The 12,500-nt window shown below is 43.6% G+C and overlaps 1 protein-coding gene across 3 annotated transcripts in view; it reads left to right on the forward strand.

Moving 5' to 3' along the window:
• Positions 1 to 12,500, forward strand: part of HPS4 (Hermansky-Pudlak syndrome 4 protein) — a 244,463-nt gene that overhangs the window by 195,168 nt on the left and 36,795 nt on the right. The gene's annotated exons all lie outside the window — the stretch shown is intronic.

A 12,500-nucleotide genomic window follows, 5' to 3' on the forward strand; every position in this document is an offset into this window, starting at 1 on the left:
GAGTACGAAACGGAGAAAGAGAGGGAAAGAGCGAGGGAGGCAGAGACAGAGAGAGAGACGGAGAGATTGAGAGAGAGAGAGAAACGAGGAACATTAGCAGCAGCGGCAGCAAGTGAGAGCAATTGATCTCGGCGAGGAGGCGGTGGGCGGCGGGAGGGAGTGGCCGCTCGCTGCGATGTCGTGTTGGGCTTCAGTTCCTCCGTGGATATGCTCTTCTAGCATTTTTTATCTAGTATTGAATGGTATTTTGTGAACTGATATATAAAGATGGTATCATCTTCAGATATCGCCATCATCATTGTCATTATGTTGTCGTCTTTGTCATTAATGTTTCATTAATTTCATCACTATCGTCATTATCATCATTATCATCATCCCCATCATCTTCCTCCTCCTCATCATCATCCCCATCATCTTCATCTTCATCATTATCATCATCATCCCCATCATCATCATCTTAATCCTCCTCCTCATCGTCATCATCATTATCCCCATCATCATCATCCTTATCCCCATTATCATCATTATCCCCATCATCATCATCATTATCCCCATCATCATCATCATTATCCCCATCATCATCATCATTATCCCCATCATCATCATCATCATTATCCCCATTATCATCATCATCATCATCATTATCCCCATCATCATCATCATCATTATCCCCATTATCATCATCATCATCATTATCCCCATCATCATCATCATTATCCCCATCATCATCATCATCATTACCACCACCACCACCACCACCATCATCACTACCATGTTATCACCATCATCAAATTACATCATTATCCCCACCACCAACAATCATTACAATTTTGGAGAGTAACAATATATATACATATATATATATATAAATATATATATATATATATATATATATGTATGTGTGTATGAGTATATGTGTGTGAGTGTGTGTGTAGATATATATATAGATATATATATATATATATATATATATACATATACATACATACATATATACATACACACACACACACACACACACACCATATATATATATATAATATATATATATATATATATATATATAAATATATATATATATATGTATATATACATATACATATACATATACATATACATATACATACACATACACATACACATACACATACACATACACACACACACACACACACACACACACATACTACCCCACATACAGGCACAAGAAATGTTTATATTACATATCGACCTGACAGGACTGCTAGACACCTGTCAAACAGCTGTCCAATCAGTTCCTTCTAAATAGTAACTACAGATCTTTTATAACTATATATACATACATACTCTCTAAAACTCATTCATAAAAAAAACGACATCATAACTTATTGCAAAAAAATTCAGTAGTGATGATGGTAGTGGTAATAGTATATATATATATATATATATATATATATATATATATATATATATATATATATATGTGTGTGTGTGTGTGTGTGTGTGTGTGTGTGTGTGTGTGTGTGTGTGTGTGTGTGTGTGTGTCTGTGTATATATGTACATATATATGTAAATGCATATGTATACATACACAACACACACACACACACATATATATATATATATATATATATATATATATATATATATATATGTATATATTATGTATATATATATATATTATGTATATATATATATATATGTATATATATATATATTATGTATATATATATATATTATGTGTGTGTGTGTGTGTGTGTGTGTGTATGTGTGTATGTGTATGTGTGTGTATGCCTAATCCCATGCACACACTCGCACGCACGCATACATGCACTCAAGTACTCTCTCACACACACAAGCATACGCACACGCACACACACACACACACACACACATACACACACAAACAAACACACAAACACACAAACACACACACACACACACAATCTCTCACTTACTCACTCACTCACTCATTCACTCACTCACTCACTCGCTCATTCACCCGTTCACTCATTCCCTCACACACACACACACACACACATACACAATCTCTCACTTACTGACTGACTCACTCACTCACTCACTCACGGACTCACCCGTTCACTCATTCCCTCACACACACACACGCACAAACAAAAAAGAAAAAGGAAAAAACAGAACAAAAAAAAACGCAAGGCTCCACAGCAGCACTACCGCGGGGGCTGAGGGTCGGCCTTTCAGTCGGCGGCGAGAGGACATGTTTTGACAGTTCCTTCTGGAGTTTCCGGTAATCTTAAAACCGGCCAAGTCAGGCGGCAAAGAGGCGTAAGGAGGCGTGGAAAGGATGGGGAAGCGGTCAAGGCAGATGGTTGGGGAGATGGAAATAGGGAGGGGATCTGGGGAAGCGGATGGGAGAAGGGGGGGTATGGGGTATGAGGATGAGGAGGTGTAGGGAATGGGGAATGGGATGGAAGAGGTAGGGAAGCGGACACGGAGGATGGCCCAGCTGGTAGGGATGGGAATGGGGGAATGAGTGGACTGATTGAAGGGTGGGGATAGGAATGAGGGGACGGATGGGCAAATAAAAGATGGGATGGGGAAGTAGCCGAGGGTAAAAATGGGGAATAGGTGAGTGGATAGAAGGAATGATGAACAGGTGTAGGAGGCTGGCTCTTGAAGATAGTTGGATGGATGGAAGGGCACTAAACCTCTTACAGGAGCTTGATGTAGTGAACCTAACTCCTCTGAATAACATGTTTTGAACGTGTGTGAGTATGAGGTTGCCTAGGGAAAGATGAATTAGAGGGTTTAAGAGTGTTGTGTGAATGTGAGTCGATTTCTGTATGAGTTTTGATATCATGTTTACAGATAAGCCATTTTTGTGAGTATAAAACGGCTGTTGAAGTTTACGAGAGCTGAAAGATCGCTGTAAAGGCATTGGTGAATAGAAGTTTTTGCCGGAGTGAGTCTGGTTCCGCGAACTGATAAGAGCTAAAATTCTCTTTGTGCGAGAGAACAGGGTTGGATCTGCTTCGTACCTTCAGCTTCAGAGCGTTGGATGAATTTTTCAGTAAGGAAAGAGCACAAGCCAACAGCCTCAGCCCACATCCTCCTCGTCGTCCTGATATTATTTAGTTTCCTCATTTTCCCCTCATATTCGTTGTGCTTCCCTCTACCATTATTTGCAATTTAAACGTTATCATTTTTTCCCTTGTCTTTCCTCCGAGTTATCCCTCTCCTTTTACTTCTCTTCCCTCCGTCTTCTTTGCCCATCCCTCTTCCTCTTTCTCTTCATAGTCTCCACCTACTCCTCTTCCTCCTTCTTCGTCTTCTTTCCTCCTTCCTCTGATCTTCCTTTATCGTTCCCCGAAGAGCTTTTTATCTCATTCCAGCCTCACTCGTCAATCACCCTCTTTCATCTCTCACATTTTCAAATCCTTTTTGCATCCGGTCTCTCTTTCGCTGACGCGCCTGTTACCGCTTTCCCCTTCTCTGTGAACGCCACTGGCTCTGTGCCTCCCTTCGTCTCCCCTTCCCTGTCCCCTCTTTTCTCTCTCCCCTCTCCCCTCTCCTCTCTCCTTTCACCTTTTCTCTCATCCAGCCTTACCTGTGTGTTTACCCTTCATCCCTCCCCTTTCCCCTTGTTTCCCCTCAGCGCTCTACATTCCCTCGACTTCCCCTCCTAAGGCTTACCTTTATAGTCCCCTTAGTTACGCTGTTACTATGGTTAACCCTTTTATTTATTTATTTATACGTTTCTGGAAAGATTTCTTATTTTTATGTTGCACTTGCACTATCCCCTTCTGTTTATGCTTCCCCTCTTCCTGCAACATCATTCTCTCTCTCTCTCTCTCCCCTTGCAATCACTCGGTTGCCTCGTGTTTTGTTCTTATCCCTTCATTTCCCTTCCCCTCTTTTTTTTTTCTTCACATATCTCTATACTCCCTTCTTCTCTTTCCCCTCTCTTTTCGTCTTGTCCTCTTTCCCCTTCATTATCATGTGGTCGCCTCCTCCTCTCGTTCTGTTTCTCGTTACTATTCACACACCTCGTCGAACTTGGGATAACTTCTTTAAAAAAAGACGGAAGAACCAGGATAACTTTGGGAACACTAAAGCGGAAGGAGGGGGAGGGAGAGAAAGAAAGAGAGAGATAGAGATAGATAGAGAGAGAGAGGGAGGGAGAGAGAGAGATAGAGAGGAAGAAAGAGAGATAGAGAGGAAGAGAGAGAGAGAGAGATAGATAAATAGAGAGAGAGAGAGAGAGAGAGAGAGAGAGAGAAGAAAGAGAAAGAAAGAGAGAGAGAGAGCAAAAATAGTTTCCCTAACAACTTTTTCTCTAACGAAGTATTAAGTTTCGAGAACGCTCTTGTTTTATTCTAATTAAGCCAGAGTAACCTCATTTTTCTCGCCATTTATTTTTTTCTATTATCATTCTCGTCTTCTCCCCCCCCCCCTCTCTCTCTCTCTTTTATTCTCCCTTCCTCCCTCTCTCTCTCTCTCTCTCTCTCTCTCTCTCCCTCTCTCCCTCTCTCTCTCTCTCTCTCTCTCTCTCTCTCTCTCTCTCTCTCCCCCTCTCTCCTCCTCTCTCTCTCTCTCTCTCTCTCTCTCTCTCTCTCTCTCTCTCTCTCTCTCTCTCTCTCTCTCCCTCCTTCTCTCCCTCCCTCTCCCTCCTTCCCTCCCTCTCTCTCTCTCACGATAGAAGCATAAAAAGAGAAAATGGTAATCGAAGACAGAAATAATAATCATGATAAAACTAATAAGAAATAAAGAATGAAGAAGAAAAGGAGAAAGAAAGAGAGGAAGAAGAAGAAAAAACATGCACCGTTGAGACATCCTTCAAGGCATCATATTCATCTTCAAGAATAATGATCGAAGATAAAAATCCCTCCTTTCCCTCATACATTATATTTTCTCCTCTGTTCTTTATTTCGTCTAACGTTACTTTGTTCTTTTCCTCTCGCCATCTGTTCTGTTTCCTCTAACGTCACTTTCCTCATTCTTTTCTCCTCGTCCTCCTCTTTTCTTTTCTTTTTTTTTCTTCTTTCTTCGGACGATAACATCATACTATTTTTCCCTTGTTTTTTTTTTCTTTCTCTTTTTCTGATATCACATTCTTCTCCATGTTTTCCGGTTTTTTTGTTTGTCATCCCCTCGTCATTCTAATATAATTTTCCTCTCTGCTTCACCTCTTCCTTATCTTCCCTCTTTTATTCCAACACCATTCTCTCTCTCTATCTTTTTTCCTTTATTCCTGTTTTCTCTAACATTTCCTCTCTTATTTTCTCTTCCCCCTTTATTCTCCCGTCACCTTTCCCTCTTTCTCTCCTTTTCCCTTCCTCTTCCTCTCAACTCTAACCTCTTTACCTTTTCCTCTCTCTCTTTATTTCTCTTCCTCCAACCTTTCTCTCTCTCTCTCTCTCTCTCTCTCTCTCTCTCTCTCTCTCTCTCTCTCTCTCTCTCTCTCTCTCTCTCTCTCTCTCTCTCTCTCTCCCTCCTTCTTCTTCATCTTTTTCTTCTCTCCTCCGACCATTACCTCTTTCTCTTCTTCCCCTTCCTCTTCCTCTCTTCTCCACCTCCTCTCGTCGCCATCCTGATCATCTTAAGATCGGGAGCTCGCCTGTTTATTTTGACGAGAAGAATATGTATTGATTTTACGTCGAGGACAGCTAGCTAGGGCTCGTGAGCGAGAGTGAGAATCGAGGGGGGGGAGGTTGGGGCGGGAAGGGTGAGGGAGGTGAGGGGGAAGGAGGAGGAGGAGGAGGGAGTGAGGGGAGATGAGAGGAAGTGGAAGGAAAGAGGGAGGTGAGGGGGAAGGAGGAGGAGGGAGTGAGGGAGATGAGAGGAAGTGGAGGGAGAGAGGGAGGTGAGGGGGGAGGGAATGAGGGAGGTGAGGGGAGGAAGAAAGGGGAGGCGAGGGAGGTGAGGGGGAAGGAGTATAAGGGAGTGAGGAAGGTAAGGGTAGGTGGAGGGAATGAGGGAGGTGAGGGGACGAGAAGAGGAAGGGGAATAGGGAGATAAGAGGGATAAAGGGAAGGGGAAGCGAGGGAGATGAGGGGGAAGGAGAATGGATTGAAGGAAGTGAGGGAGGTGAAATGGAAGCATTGGGTGGGAAAGGGATGTGAAGGGGAAGTAAAAGAGAGTGAGGGAGAAGAAGTAGAGGCATGAGATGGGAGAGTGAGGGAGGAGAAGAGGGGAGGGACGGAAATGAAGGGGGCAGGAGGATAAGGGACTTAGGGAGACGAAGGGGAAGCAGAAAAGTTAGGAGAATAAGGGAGGTAAGGGGAAAGCAGGATAAAGAGAAGGGAGATCAGGAGAAAATAGGATAAATGAATGAGGGAGATGCAGGCGAAGCAGGAGCATGGAGTGAGGGAGACGAGGAGAGCTTAGATTGAAAAAGTTAGGGAGGGGCAGGGAGATGAAGGGTGAACAAGAGAAGGGAGTGAGGCAGAGAGCGAGGGATGCGATAAAGACTCGGGAAAGATAAGCTGCCGAAAGCGCAGGGGAGAGGAGAGAAGAGAAGACTGGCAAACAGACAAACCAAGGAATTAACAGACGGACAGCCAGAGAGACAGTCAGGCAGCCAAACGGAAAGACAGACTAGAAATGCACGCGAAATGACTGAGATACAAAATAACGAACTATCTAGAGTAAGAACTGGTAGCCAGAAAGCCAAACGTAAGGACAGACAAACAACCAATCGAAATAACAGACAACTGACAAACAGACAGTCAAACGACTTTACAAAGCAAAAGACAGACACAAACAAGCAGCTCTTGCTCCCCCGTATCGCTATATTAGCCAACACCTCTCACTCAAAAGCCCACGCGATGAGCTGGTCGTCATCTGCGCGCCATTCAGGCTACGATTTTTTCTTTTAATTATTTTCACCGGGATTTAATTAGAATTGTAAGTATCCATGAACCCAATGAGGATGGCCGATAGGAGATAGTAAAGGGAAAGTAGTTACGTTGCCAAGAGCCAATCAGCGTTTAACTTTGTTTTCAACGACCAATTTGACTCGATAATTGGATCCGCCACAAATTTCTGCTGCGTTGACGAACTTTGTTAAATTCAATTATCATCTAGCATCAGGCCTTGCGGCGGCGGAGGCGGGATCCGTAGGGGGGAGGGGGGAGTGGCATGCGCTTTCCGACCCTCGTTTGTTTAGTTATGGCCGCCATGTTGTCTCTGCCGTCGTGCTTTATTTTTCTTCCTTTTTTTCCCAGGGACCGAAATGCGAGTTGGTTGGTGGCCAATATTTGCTCGAAGTGTATTTCATTTCTTACTCGGTTGTCTTCTTGTTTACTTCATATTGATGAGTAAAAAGGGGAAATGGATTGGCATCACGCGAGAAATAACCGTGATTATATGTTATGTCGGGAAGTGATTAGCGCGGTGTTGAATTGCTAAATTAACTGCCATCGCGATTCTAATTAGTCTATGAATTTCAGGAATCCGTGCTCGCTAGGCTTCACAAACTACAGATTGCATTTATGACTGCTTTTATGATTTTTAAATATCTTTTGGGGAAACGGAAAAGCTCGGTATTTGCAGAGCGCAAACTAATATTTGAGTTTAAACAGTTGAAGTCTGATATTATGAGTATTTTTGTTTTTAATTCTTTATACCAGCATTAGCCGCGAGGATATTGGCGGATGTTATTGGTACACTTTTGAGATATTAAACATTTATGCATCAACTCCTGCAGGGATTGGCGAATTTTTTTTTTTTGGGGGGGGGATCTTTGATATTATTACTATTATTATTATTATATTATTTTAGTTATGATAGTTTATGCTACCACCTTCACCACCATTTTACTATTATTTACAACTATCACTACTCCTTCTACTACTATTACAATTACTACTACTACTACTGCTACTGCTAATAATGATAATGAAATTAGGAATTATGACACTAATAACAAAATTATTCCTTTTGGTTTGGGTGCATTTGTATGTATTTGCGTTATGTGTGCAGTGTATGTATTCTCACAGTCTCGCCCACTGGCTTCTCCTCCGAAATGTCCTTTACATCACGAAACACTCTCCGCCCCCGACCCCCCCCCCCTCATAAGCTCCCATCATCCACTTATACCCCCCCATCCCCTACCCACCTCCCCTCCCCTCCTTTTCTCACCCACCTCCCCATCCTCAGCCTCGCTCCCCTCCTTACTTACCCCCACCTAATAGGAAACGGCGCTGGTCTCCTTGTCTTGTTCACTAATTAGATTTGCATAGACTTCCTTGTCTACTGATGACGTCCTACCCCCCACCCCCCATCTCCCTCCTCTCCCCATTCCCACCCTCTTCCCCTCAAACCTACTATTCATAACTCCCCAATTTCTTTCCCATCTGCTCTTCGCTTCTCCTTCCTTTCCTATTCATCCAATTTCTTCTTCTCTTCTTTTACCAAGCTTACCTGTCTCTACATTGTCATAAAGGCCCAAGGACATTTGCTCCCCTCTGTGTACCATCATCTATTAATATACTTCTTTCCCCTCTTATTTCTTTTTGCATCACTTTTTTTTTTACGCTCCCTCTATATCACCCTTTCTCTCTCTCTCTCTCTCTCTCTCTCTCACTCTCTCTCTCTCTCTCTCACTCACTCTCTCACTTTTTTTCCTCCTGGCTTTTCCCCCTTTGTGTTCTCTTTCTCTCGTCATTCTGTCCCTTTCTCTTATCCACCTGACCTTTTCTATCTTCCCCTCATGAGCACATGCGGCAGTGTGTACTCAGGAAGGGTTGCCATGGTGATTAGCAGGTAGAGCTATTTCTCTCTTTTTTTCCCCTTTTTTTGTTCGATAGCATACACATGTGATCACATAGTTTATTCATTCGTTTACACAGTCACATACACGCACGGGTGTAAACACACACACACACACACACACACACACACACACACACACACACACACACACACACACACACACACACACTGTAAGGCAAGAAAAGCGCCGTGCAAACACCTTTATTCTCCTGACAAACAAACCTCCCTCGCTCCATGTCCTGTGCTACCCCCCCCCTCTTTCCTTTCCCTTCCACCCCCGCCCACTCCCCTCCGCCAGGGGTCTCTACAAAGTAACAACTCGGGGAGTATCGGAATCCCCTCTCCCCCCTTTAGCCCCCCTCCCCCTCTCCCTCCATCTCCCTTCCATCAATAAGAGGATGAATGCAGCTCTTCACAGTTGACCGGGTCAGTTCGGAAAGGTCAGATGGCTGCTGACTCTCTGCTGAAAATAGAGAGCTGACAGTCTCTTTGACAGGCAATGTGCTCGGCGAAATTAAAGGGGGAAAGACACGGGCCAGACAAGTATATGTATATCTACATGCAAATAAAATGATCAGGCAGACTAACAGGCACAGAACAGGCAGGCAGACAGACAGACAGACAAACAGACAGACAGACACAAAGAGACAGGATAGGCAGGTAGATAGGGAGACAGATATACAAACATACAAACAAACAAATAAGCGGACAGATAGACAGATATACTTTCAAGCTGACAGATAAACAAACAGGTACACAGCATGTGATCGTCAAAGCAGATAGATAGATCGTTACTCACCAAAACTCGCATATATTTTCCATACGAAAAGAAAAGCTTCAAACCAAGGTACAAAAAGAGAAAGAGAGAGAGAAAAAATAACATTAACAGAAATACTGTTGTATTGGATATAAAAGAAAAAAATATATATGTATTTATCCACCCGCCACCTCCCCCGTACCAGAATTCACACCAACGCATAACTCGCAGCACGACAACGAAAAAAATGAGGGGAAAGGATGAGAGAGAGAGAGAGAGAGAAAGAGAGAGAGAGTGAGTGAGTGAGTTAGAGTTAGAATGAGAGAGAGAGTGTGTGTGTGAGTGAAAGTGAGAGAGAGAAAGAGAGGGGAAGAGAGAGAGAGAAAAAAAAGTAAATGCCATTGTGTATAATTGCATAACCGAGAGCGCCAGGGGACATCTCATACCCCCCCCCCCCCACACACACACACAAACTCCCTCCCCCTGTCACCCTCACCCCTCACCCCCCTCTCTCAGTATTTTCCCCTCACTGAGCAGACAATGTGACATTGATCCCTCTTGCTCTACCCTCAACCAGCCGCACATAACCCCGCAAATGTAATTCCCTAATCGCATATAAGTATAAGCAGATTGCCTTTGGAACAGGGCATCGAATAAGGCGGAGTACGAAGGAGGGTAGGAAACCCTTTCAGATTTCTCTCTTTCTCTCCTTGCTTCCGTTTCTTTTCCTTATTATTTATTGTCTTTGATCTTATGTGGTAGAGAGCGGGATGTGTACTAGAAGGACACAGAGGAGTTATATAAGCATATGTGTTTGATGTGAGCGTTTGTGTGAGTGGGGTGAGAATTAGAGTGAGAGAAAGAGGGAGGGGAGAGAGAGTGAGAGAGAGAGGTGGGTGGGAGAGTGAGAGATAGAAAGATGGATGGCAGAGAGAGAGTGATAAAGAGATAGATAGATAGACAGGGAGAGAGAGATAGAGACAGATAGATAGATAGAGAGAGAGGGGGGGGGGTTAGGGAGGGGGAGAAGGAGAGGGACAGCGAGAGGGAGAGGTAGAGGGAAAGGGAGGAAGAGAGAGAGGGACAGCGCGAGCGAGAGCAAGAGCAAGAGGGAGTGGGAGTGGGAGAGATGGAGTGGGAGAGGGCGAGGGAGAGAGAAAAGGAGGGAGGGAGGGAGGGAGAGAGAGAGAGAGAGAGAGAGAGAGAGAGAGAGAGAGAGAGAGAGAGAGAGAGAGAGAGAGAGAGAGAGAGAGAGAGAGAGCACAGAAACATTTCATATATGCAAATTACTTTGAGGTAGAAGCGTAGGCTGTAATCGTAAAAAGCATATCTTTATACAGGGCCCTTGCACGGTGTTGCATTTTTCCACGTTTATACATTCGACTCGCGAATAAACAGACGGATAGAAGGATATAGGAGAAAGAACCTGAAAGAAGGTTAAAAAGAAAGAAAGAAAGAAGAAAAAAAAAAGTTTTACATTCGTATCCCCTACCCAGGAGGGCTCGGCAGCCATTGTTCCGCGCCAGCTATTGTGTTGGCGGGCTTTTGTTATCGACTGTCAAGCCGTTCGCACTGATGAGCTCAATATAAATATCTTTTGTTGCGTTTAAAGCGAAATTGAGCTGGTTGTCTGGTCAAGGGGGTGGGGGCGGGGGTCATTGAGGGGGTAGGGGGAGATGGAGAGAAGGAGAGGGCAGATCCGGATGAGAAGAAGGAGGAGGAGGAGGAGGAGGTGGTGGTGGTGGTGGTGATAGTGGTGAAGGAGGAGGAGGAGAAGGAAAATATGAAAAGGGAGGAAAAAGAAGAAGAGATGAAGTAGAAGAAGAAGAAGGAAAAGGGCACGAGGAGGAGGAGAAGGAGGAATAGGAAGAAGAAGAGGAATGTGAGGAAAAGAAGAAGAAGAGGAGGAACGGGAGGGGCTCAGGGAGATGAACTGATAAAGAAGAGGAAGATAGTGTTACACCGTTCGACAAACTGAATCAATCGATAGTGTGACAGAAACGTAATATAATTGACAGACAGACAGACAGCCGAATAATTGGATTAACAAATTGACCGGTGAATAGATAAGCGGGCGATTTGAGTAGATAGATAGATAGATAGACTGAGAGACAAACAGACGAAGAATAATAGACAATGAAACGACCTGAATCGGATATCCAAGAAGGTAAAAAATTTACATATGAAAAAGAAAGAAAGATTTTTTTTCTCATACATATCGGTGAAACTCTTCCTTCTTCTCGGACCGATAATTCGAAAATGAAAAAGGAATGTTTTTTTCCTTACGGATAATTTTTATTATTATTATTTTCTTCTACGTCAGTTTGAAGACTTATTTTTTTTATGGGAAAGTCTTAAGAGAGGAAGGAAAAAAAAAGAAAAAAATGTTTATCCGATGGTGAAACAACTGCAGACCAACTTTTCGCGGGTATTTAAAAGGGTGGGTTATTTTATAATTTGTTTGGGAAGTGGATTTTTTAAAAAGTGGAATGAGAGTGCAAGTATGGAGGGAGGAAGGGGAGGGGGGAAGGAGGGATGGGGGAGGGGGGAGGGAGATGAAGTAAGGAAGGAGAGAGAGAGAGAAGAGGAAAGAGAGAACACACTGCCTCACACGTACAAGAATACACGCATAATAAAACAGATCCAGATATTAAACAATAATTACATATGGAGCGGATGATGACATCGGCTCTATAAAAAGACCAAAAGGAAAGGAAACACCGGCAGAAAACACGATATCCGCATTCCAAGGTTTCCGCAAGAACCACAGAGCCACATCCGGGAACGCGTGCATGCCGGCAGATAGTTCAGCCTGGAGACGCCAGTGGGAGGAAGATGTTATAAAATGCAGATGACGAGATTGAGAGGCTGAGGGAGAGGGAGAGGATGACAGATAGGAAGAAAAAGAAGGTGAAATTGAGAGAGAGAGAGAGAGAGAGAGAGAGAGAGAGAGAGAGAAAGATAGAGAATCAGAGGGTTAGGGTGAGGGTGAGGGAGAGTGAGAGAAAAA

Source organism: Penaeus japonicus, unplaced genomic scaffold, assembly GCF_977035675.1.
Source record: "Penaeus japonicus unplaced genomic scaffold, GWHDUDI00000001_assembly GWHDUDI00000019, whole genome shotgun sequence".
NCBI classification, from domain to species: domain Eukaryota; kingdom Metazoa; phylum Arthropoda; class Malacostraca; order Decapoda; family Penaeidae; genus Penaeus; species Penaeus japonicus.